Raw genomic sequence first — 9,798 nt, 5'->3', positions numbered from 1 at the left:
CCCAGTGCTGAGCTAATGACACATAATAAAGACAGCAGGGGTGAGATCAGAGGGGTGGCATTTAGTGACAGATTGCCTGACTCCCTGAGAGCATACCATGTGCTGAGTGGAGTAATGATAACCAGATATACAGACACACTATACTTTAACTTGTACATTAGGTCAAAAGCCTGACCTGTTAAATGCACCCTGATTGTCTACAGTAGGGATGCTCAGTTCCACAATTTGGCAATTTCCCTGCTCTACCACACCTACTAAACCAGATAACCAACAGATGCGTTTAATGAGGTGTGTTTAAGCAAAAAATCAACAAACTGTTCTGGACCAAGGACCTCCAGGTCCCGAGCTGAATGGCCATAGTCGTTACCTACTGCTCATCCTTTACCACTATGCTGAGGAGAAGAGCTTTCCCAGAAGCAGAACAGCTGAGGAGTCAGAAACCTGCTCTATTCTGTCCCTTGAGTGCAATTAAGACTGGTTAGAGCAAAAGGGTCCAGTCAGGAACGCCTCCACAACCCGTCCCATGCCGAACTACATGGCCAGCTGCTGCATCCCACACTGGAGCCTGGCATCTGTGAAATCAGGTTGAGATGGACAGATAGAGGAACTTCCATACAAGGTAAGGTTCAGGAGGAGTGAGCGAGTGAGAAAAAGGAGATTGAAGGAGAAGAAGCAGACTCATATTCTGCATGAATCATGCCAGAGGGTGGGGGTGTCAATGAATCTTTCTCTTTGTCCGACTTTCTCTTTTCTTTTTCTCTGTACACTATCACTATCTGGGCCTCACCTCACCTTGTCTCAGCCTCTGCCCTCCATGGTGAGAGATGCTTCCACTTTAACAACTTCAATTAACCCCAGTTCACCTCCTGAGCATGACATCTGCCTTCTCACCCTAAGCTGAGAGTTGTACATTAATGGAGGGAGGCCCAAGCTGTTACTGTAACCTGATCATGAATAACACGACAGTTTAAAGCAAGGGTCATCAATTCTGGTCCAGGAGGGGGGAGTGTCCAGCATAGATTGATGATTCCCCTGCTCAGATGCACCTGATTCATCTCAGCAGTTAATTAGCAGGTTTAGGTGGTGTGTAATTAACAGAGCTAGCCTCAGAGGAGCGGAATTGATGATCTCTGGTGTTTTACTCATCCTAAGTAAAATTCTTTCCAGTCCAAACCACAATGCACAGAGTATGCGGTGAGATATAACACTCAAATCAGATCATGGCCCCCATTTCCCGATTTGAATGAACTGATGAGCATCAACATGTGATTATTTGCTGCAATGAAAGGTAAAAAAAATGTACTTGTGGACCAAGTTGACACAGAATGAGAAAGTCAAGCTGCATGAGATTCTGCTGTTGAAAGATTCAGATGTCACAAAAACCAATAGGTTTATATATGAGTCAGTCAGAACGGAGGTTACATCTCAGTCTTAACAGAACAACAAAAGAAGTGCTTCACAAAATGAGCAATTATCTTATTTTCCACTAACCTAACAGTTTAGTTTAGAATATTAAATCCTAAATGTCAATGGCAATGATTATTCACCACTGAAAATCCTTATTAGTCCAGGTTTAATCTGGGGCTTTGTAACCAGTCCCTAGTGTTCAAATATCACCTCTTCATGTTTCACAGTTGCACTACACAGTTTCACAAAGCTCTCAGGAAAGATGGCTCCTATTCAGGCCCTACTGCCATCGGTAGGAATGAGCAATTTCCCAGCGGCCTGGCCTGTCAGTTGGTCCGGGTTGTCAGACCAGATGCAATGATACACTTAGCTAAACTGACCCTAAACAAAAGTATTGGAACACCTACACATTACACCTACAGGAGCTCTTCTGACAGGAGCTCATTCTACATCCAATGGCATTAATGTGGAGTTGGTCCCTCTTTGCAGCTCTAACAGCAGGTTTGAACATTTGCACTTACTGAGTCTGCAGAGCACTGGAGACTTTTATGCACTATGAGCGGCAGCACTCTGAGACCCTGTTCTGTAACTTTAATCTGTTGCTGTGGTTCCTAAACGCTTTCATTTTTTAATAATGCCACTCACAGTTGACCATGGAATTTCATGAACTTCATGAACTGGTGAAATAGTTGAATCCTATTCCAGCACAATGCTGGAATTCAGTGAGCTCTTCAGAACGACCCATTCTTTCACTTATGTTTATAGAGGCAGACTGCAAGGCTAGGTGCTTCATGTTTATATACCCGGGGCAATGAGACGGAATGAAACAACCAAATTTAATTATTAAGAGGTGTGTCCTAATAATTTTGTCCATGTAGGGTTTATATTTACATTCAAATTTGTGTGTAGCATTTGTGTACTGAGCTTTAATCCCATGTGTCCAAACGTTCAGAATGAAGTGGAGCATTTCCAAGAGACTCATGTCGTGACACAGATACTGTTTAAAAGTTCAGAACCATGTAATGACATGGGAAAGTATAATATTTAGGCTCATCGGTGCGCACATTGCATTCCCGGCCTGAATAATAGTCTGGCCCTGCTCACATCTAAGACTATGAAGTGCACTGTATTTAAGACTGATCTTCTTATATACCCAGTCATCAGAAATACGTTGGACTGTAACGTTGGACAGATGTTAAATGTTAGTTTCTAAATGAAAATCGGGTTGACATCAACGTCCTTTTGATTGGAAATGAAAGTTCGTCTAAAACCAGCACTGGGTTGACATCATGCTCCAGTGTTAGACAGATATTGAACTTTTGTTATTCAGAGTTTAAACAACTAACATATCAACATCTAACCGCATTAGAATTTAATGTTGTGTGGATGTTAATGTTCCAACATTTAGCAGATATTGGATTTTCATCACTAGTTGCCTTTTTTTCGTTGGGTTTGCATCACCAACATTGCATTGTGGTTACCTGACACCACAATTTTATATCAGCGTTTATGGATGTTACAATATCAAGTTGCATGGGCTTTAAGATTATGACATTGACCAAATGTTGGATTTTGGCCCATGACTAAAAATCATTCAACATGTAAGGTCTCCAAGTGGTCCAACAAAACACCACCATGACCCGAGGATCGCTTGTTCAAATCCTGGGTCATGTGGCCATGCTCTCTCCGGGTGGGTAAGTGGCTCGCTGCCTCTCTACATCACTTTAGTGTAATGCTAGCCAGCATGGGGTTTGCAAGTTGGGGGTGCAAATTGTACCCCGTATCAATGTGGGGTTTCCAGCGTTTTCCTTTGAGTGCATTGGTTGCCCAGTGATGTTGCATCAACAGCATTTCGGGGGAGGCATGTGTTAATCCTCATCCAAAAATTGGGAACATTACATGTGTAACTAAAATTGGGGAGTCTTTAGAATTCTATGACAATTTGACACCCTGACATTGAATTTTGTTCGCCTGACATCAAAACCTACATTCTACTAGATATCAATGCTTATTGACGGTGTCCAGCTAGGTTTTAACAAAGACTTTTAATCAATCTTCTGGTTCATTTATATTGACATTTTTAGGTCAGAATTGTTGTCAGGGTGATTGTGTCCCTATAACACAAATGTAGTATGACCGTCAAACAAAATCTGCAACAGCTAGAGGCATCTTTGCTTTCACTGCTGTTCCAGCTCAAGCCCTGTGATGGATAGAGTGAGATTAAAGACAGTAGATCATGACACACACATGTCAGATGGGATAGTGTCAGGTGAGGTTTTGGGATGGATCTCAGCACTGAAATCAAGAGAAATGATGGGCAGACAAGGCTCCTGTGATATTTCAGCGTGACAGATCTTGTCCTCCACAGACTTTAATATTGCATCTCTATCCTCACGCTGTGTAGTGCCCTGGTAGTTTTCATTTTTAAAAGATTCAGTTTGAAATATGGACGCATTTGTGAAAAATCCCACAGATACATGCACTATTTTTTCATCACAGTGTCCTCCTCACTATTGCTGAATATTATTTAACTGAAAAAAGATACTTAAAACCAAAGATGCAGATTTCCAATGTTTCCAGCTTAATGCACAATAGAACAGCAGTCTCTGCCCACAATGAATAAAGCTGTAGCCTGAGGAGCCACAGAGTTGCCGGAAACTGCCTGTGGGCTCTATGATCCAACATAAAGAGAGTATACACCCCAAGCCAGCCTTAAACTCCCTCAGCAAGACATCAGGGTACACACTGGCTGCAGGCAAAACACACAAACACACACACACAGAAACTTCACCTATCTGAACGTACTACTGAAGTCAGTTAGAAGAGCATGGCCGGGGTGGGGTCAAAGGTTATAAAGAAATGACAATGACACAAAATGTACACTTCTTAACTAATTATAAAGGCCTTTGTTAATAAGAAGAGGGAGTACACTAATATCTGTAGAGCTGTGGCCTGCCAGGAACTGAATTAGACACATTTGCTCTGAGGCTGCATCTTAAATAGCTCGCTACTCTCTGTGTATTGCACTATATAGGTCATACAATTCTGACGCTATGGTTGTCAGTCACTATTCCTTTAAGGCTCTATATTTGCATTTAGATCTAGCAAGGTATAATTGATGAAATAATTGATTGCTTAAAGCAGTATTATGCAATAACTGGTGTGTTCCCACTACAGTTAGGGAGTGTAATTCACTTTTACACTACTGTCATAAACACAGATCATGCTTTGAGACCCCATGTCATGGACAGCTGTACACATGCATTCATTGACAAGCTAAATGTTACACAACCATGAAAGAAGCATGTGATAAGCATCCTGATGAAATAACCTTACAGGATTTTATTTTATGACTAGCGTTAAACAGTGTTATGCTGTTCTGTTCAAAAGGTCTTGTACATGCCATTCTATCTAATTTAAGTCAAGTGTACCATCACAATGACGTTCTTTTAAGATATAACGTCTACATAATGTTGCTTTAGTATGATATGGTGCCTCTGGGGGCTGTAGTGGGGGTGGGGGGTTGCTTTTTGCTTTTTTTGATAAAATAATACAAATAAAATAACCTCACTTTCTGTTTTTCACCTTTCAGATCTCACCAGGCCTGTAGCCTTCTATTCCAACACACAAACACACACACACACACACACACACACACACACACACACACACACACAGCATGTGAACAAATACACACTGATCATTCCAGTTAACACCTGATTAGGATCTGGGGACTAATCACTGATTTCACTTCTTATTTGGAATATTGTGTAATAGGGGCAATTATATGGTGGGGAACTCTGTGCTTCCCTGTGGTGGGATAATTCTGATAACACAGATTACAGCATCCCTGGAGCGGTGGCCAACGCTTACACTGTGTCCTTCAAACTGTGGCCCAGCAGAGCCTGAAATTTCTATCAGCACCTAATTGGCCTTGATTGGGTTGTAATTGCATGAGCTCATATCTTACAATCTTCATAATGCAGCACTATTGGACACGCCGTAAATAGGGGGAGATTACAAAGAGATGTAGTGAAGGAGAGAGATAGTGGAAAGATAGAGAGACGCAGTGCAGGACAGAGGGGTTTAAATGTTTGAAGGTGAAAAGCGGGGCACATCGGTGTGTGTGATGATGAATGCTGATGTGTTTTGGGGCCCGTCTGGCCCAGCTGGATGTCCGGGGCAGGAATTACAGTGCTGAAAGCTGGGATGTGATTATGGGCCATTACACAGTGACAGCCGCCCTCAGCAAGACACTGAGTGTAATAACACACTGATGACAGCTGACCCCAAACACACGAGGAAACACACAAACATTTACGATGGAGCCGTGACGGTGGGCTGGGGGAAACGATAAATGATGAAATAAATCTCCCCTCACAGTTTGGTTGGGGACAGTACCGAATGCCGAGCTGTAATATGAACAGCAGAGTGACTGACTCGCACTAAAATGAAATTTCTGCCAAAGCTGTTTCACACAGACCCTGCTAATGTTTTAAAAGTGTCAAATCTAAAGGCCTAAGCTGCCAACTTATTCAATAAATTGCATCAGTTCATCACAGATATTTAATGTAGCATTATGGGGTTGTAATAGGGTTTATAGATCAACATTAGCTGCATATTTTCTACTCACATTCTCTATTGTCTAGGAAACACATTAGCAAAACCACTGTCTCTAGTCAGATCAACATATAGTCCAATCCAACATATATATTCCAGAAATTGTTATAATTGACCTCTGTCTAGCATTAAAACCATAATGCATAAAGCTTCATGTAACATGAAAAATTACCCATATCCTACATTTATCTTCCACTGTTTCCCCTATGAGGTCTACTTATGATACCAACAATAATCGCAATACATTTTTATGCGACTTCTTGCCTTTAAGACTGTTCTTTGCCAGTATGGACCACACCCGAGGGAGCTGGAACGGGGAGGTGAACTCTGAAGGCTTTAGGCTAGAGTTAAGGGCAGCTTTGAGGTAGGAGCATGACAAAAAAAAATAAAATAAATGAGGACCTCTTCACAAGGTTTCATAATGATAATAATTCATTTCTGTAATAATCTGCTGGATCCTGAATTATAACAGAATGTAAAATGACAATGAACCACCAGTGAAATAACTTGCAAAGCATTTCCAGGGTTATTAGGCTTCATTTCAACTGATTCACGATGACAGTAAAACCCCTGCTGATGATTAAGGATGAACAATTCAATCTGAAAACGTAAAAGAAATTCACTATGACTCAGCAGGCCAGGAAGCAGGTAAGTACAGTATCTGGAAATGAGCAGCACTACCATTTATCACCACTAGAAGTCATAGTTCTTTCAAGTCCTGTATGGCTACAGCTGTGGTCACCAAGACTTCATCTCCAAGGCTAATCAACCCTGCCTGATCTGTCTAATTAGTGCCTTTAGGAGGGCTTCTTTATGTAAATGAAATGTAAGATCTGCTGGGAAGTTGCTCACCAGAGAGAAGTTGGTGACCACTAGCTTGATCTGGCTCTTCAAAAAACTAAAATTAAAGAATTAAAATTCATCATTACTGTAATAGTATGACCCCATATCAAGCATGCATTCATCCATCCACCCATCTGTCTATCCAGTATGTCCCTAATGAATTGCACCATCACTAATTAATGTTAAACATGCTGTATCTCCTGCTGAAATGAACCCATGTAATCACCCAATCGTCTAAAAATCTGCTGTTTTTTCTTCTCTTGAACGTCCATATTCTACAGGATCTTTGGCCTCAGCCTTCTTAGTTATTTCTTGACTCAGTAGCCACTGTATTAAAAGCCCTAGTGTTTAGTGGAGAACAGTAGGGTATGATTGTTGGGCATCACATCAGTTTTCAGTGACAACATACATCTTGAATCTTTAAGTGCAGCCTCCTGTCTAACTGACCTGTTTGCTAGTGGGACCAGGCATTTCATCAAACAAAGCTGACTTAGCTGAATCTGCAGACTATGACTGACGTAAATTCACCCAACAGCAATGTGAAAGACTAGTGGAGAGCCTGCAAAGACATGAAAGCTGTGATTGGCAGTCAAGGTGAGTTCTAAATGCTCTCACAGTTCAAATATTAGTACAGTGTTGTTTAAATTGAATAATAACTTATTTGCATTTTAATTATTATAATCATTTAGTTGCATTATTTGAGCAGTTGATTTTGAGCAGTTGTTATTTCTGCAAATAAATGCAATATTTTTATTTGAAATTCAGGGGAAATGTTTTATGTTCATGGTTTATGAAATACAACACAAATGTTCATTAATCCCTAAACACATTGCCTTTAAATAGTAAAACCAGAGAAAGTGATGTAGGGTGGTCTCTTTCTTTTTTCCGGAGCTGTAAATATGTCCTAATTCTTTCGATTCACTTTTTTTAGCACCAACACAATAGCCGTGCATCTTCTCTCCTCTTGCTCATGTTGACCCTGTGAATGAAATACAATTACTCAGCATCCAACACATCCAGATTTTAATGTTGTTCAACTATCCACCCAGGGGGGAAAAATAATTTCTGAGTCAAAACAAAGAGATGCTAACATTAAAACACCAAAATAAAGTCTATCTCTAACCTCTTCACTGAGGTCAAAATGTATCTCTATGGCTAACTACTTAGCTAGCTAACTAATCCTAATTTATCTCACTGCTAATTACCAGTGTTATCCAACATTAGGTAATATATGATATTTAATATTGGTAATTAAATGGCAAGCCAACACTGCAAATGGAAGGACAGGCTATCAGCTAGTTAGCTAGCTACTTAACACTAGATAGGAAAAGCAAATGTTGAAAACTAACCTTAGCCTTCATCTATTGATGCTTTACACAATTTGGTTGAGAAACTCTGAAGGTAAAAATGTGAAGTGTAGTAAATCAGCCTAATAAATAGCTTTTACAGTGTCTGACTGGCTTACACAACAAAGGGACGCGAGCCACTGTGCGAGATGAAAACTAAAGACAAGGCCAAGAAATGATACAGTCCACTTTAGAGATGTGTAGAACTCATTATAAGATTATAAGACATAATATACAGGCATTAATTAAGGAATCTATTGCAGTTTTTTTACACGCACAGGTAAGAAGCTTACATAAATGTTGTCAAACTGTCGTTTTGACCCCTTTTGGTGGTCCTAATCCCCATAATTCCATAATTCCATCCATGGCGAGGGTACATTTTGATTAGACATGAACCTTTGTATAAATCACAAGTCTATATCAGAGCTTAACATGACAGGGCACACGGCAGGAAGACCCCCTCGACAGGGTACCAGTCCACCGCAGGGTATCACTTTTTCATTATTTGGTCATTATTTATTATTCTAGTAAAATCTGGTGTAATTGATGTAATGATACAATTTTTGCAGTAATTTCCCACTGGTCACTTATATTTAACTCTAGGTTGGAGTATAATATTGCCAATAGACACAGACCAAACTTTGTATGAAAGGCACAGCAGTTGTCCTGTTTAAAAGAATGGCACTACAGTCCATCACCACTAGATGTCACCAAAGGATTTTGTCAGGAATAAAAACATGAATGACTGGTTTAAACATCAGCTTGATGTTTGAAAATATGAAACATTTTGTAGTATAGTATTAATAACCATGCATTAAATGCCCCAAAAAAGCCAAATACATTCCTAGTAGTCTTTTTGGTGAAGCATTGCATGTAGTTGTCATCATACCATACACAGTAAATTTGCCAGTGTTAAATCACCACTTTTAGAGCAAAAAAATGTATTCAACTTTATGCTTGTCTGGGCTGGTCTATGCTTGTCTCTTAGACCTTATGTTTGTTAATATGTTTAAATTATATTCACATATCTTCATCATTTGAGCTCTCATCTGAATGATGGCCTCTTAATCAGAACTTACTAAAGCAATGAAGCATACATTTATTTCTATAGAGGGAGCAATTAAACAGACCACATGCTTTATCCATCATTTTATGAGTAGGGGAATTATTCAGGATTATTAAAGGTTTGCATGACAAGATTAAACCGGTTGGTTTCTTCCTCAGTCTTTTCTGCTTTTGCTTATTAAGCATTCGTCTGGCTTGTCCTGACTGTTACAAGCATTTTATCGAAATTAATTTTGGCAGTTAAACATCTGATAAATAGCCTAGTCCAGATGATAAGGGTTTTAATACTGTAGGCTATGTAAAGGAAAGGTTCAGCATCTGGTAACATAACAAGGTGTTCTGGTTTAGCCATTAAACAGGTCATGAATAAGGCCATAAAATCTACAAACCAATTCAGGGGTGATAAAGTAGATATGTGCACCAGGATACCAAAGGGCAAGGCAGACAAGACCACAGTCTTCAGGAAGAAGGTTTGTTTGTAGTGGATGTAAAGGGTTTATATTTCATGAACATGCTA

This window comes from Salminus brasiliensis, chromosome 2 (assembly GCF_030463535.1).
Source record: "Salminus brasiliensis chromosome 2, fSalBra1.hap2, whole genome shotgun sequence".
Lineage (NCBI taxonomy): Eukaryota > Metazoa > Chordata > Actinopteri > Characiformes > Bryconidae > Salminus > Salminus brasiliensis.
Note: the sequence above shows the minus strand (reverse complement) of the source record.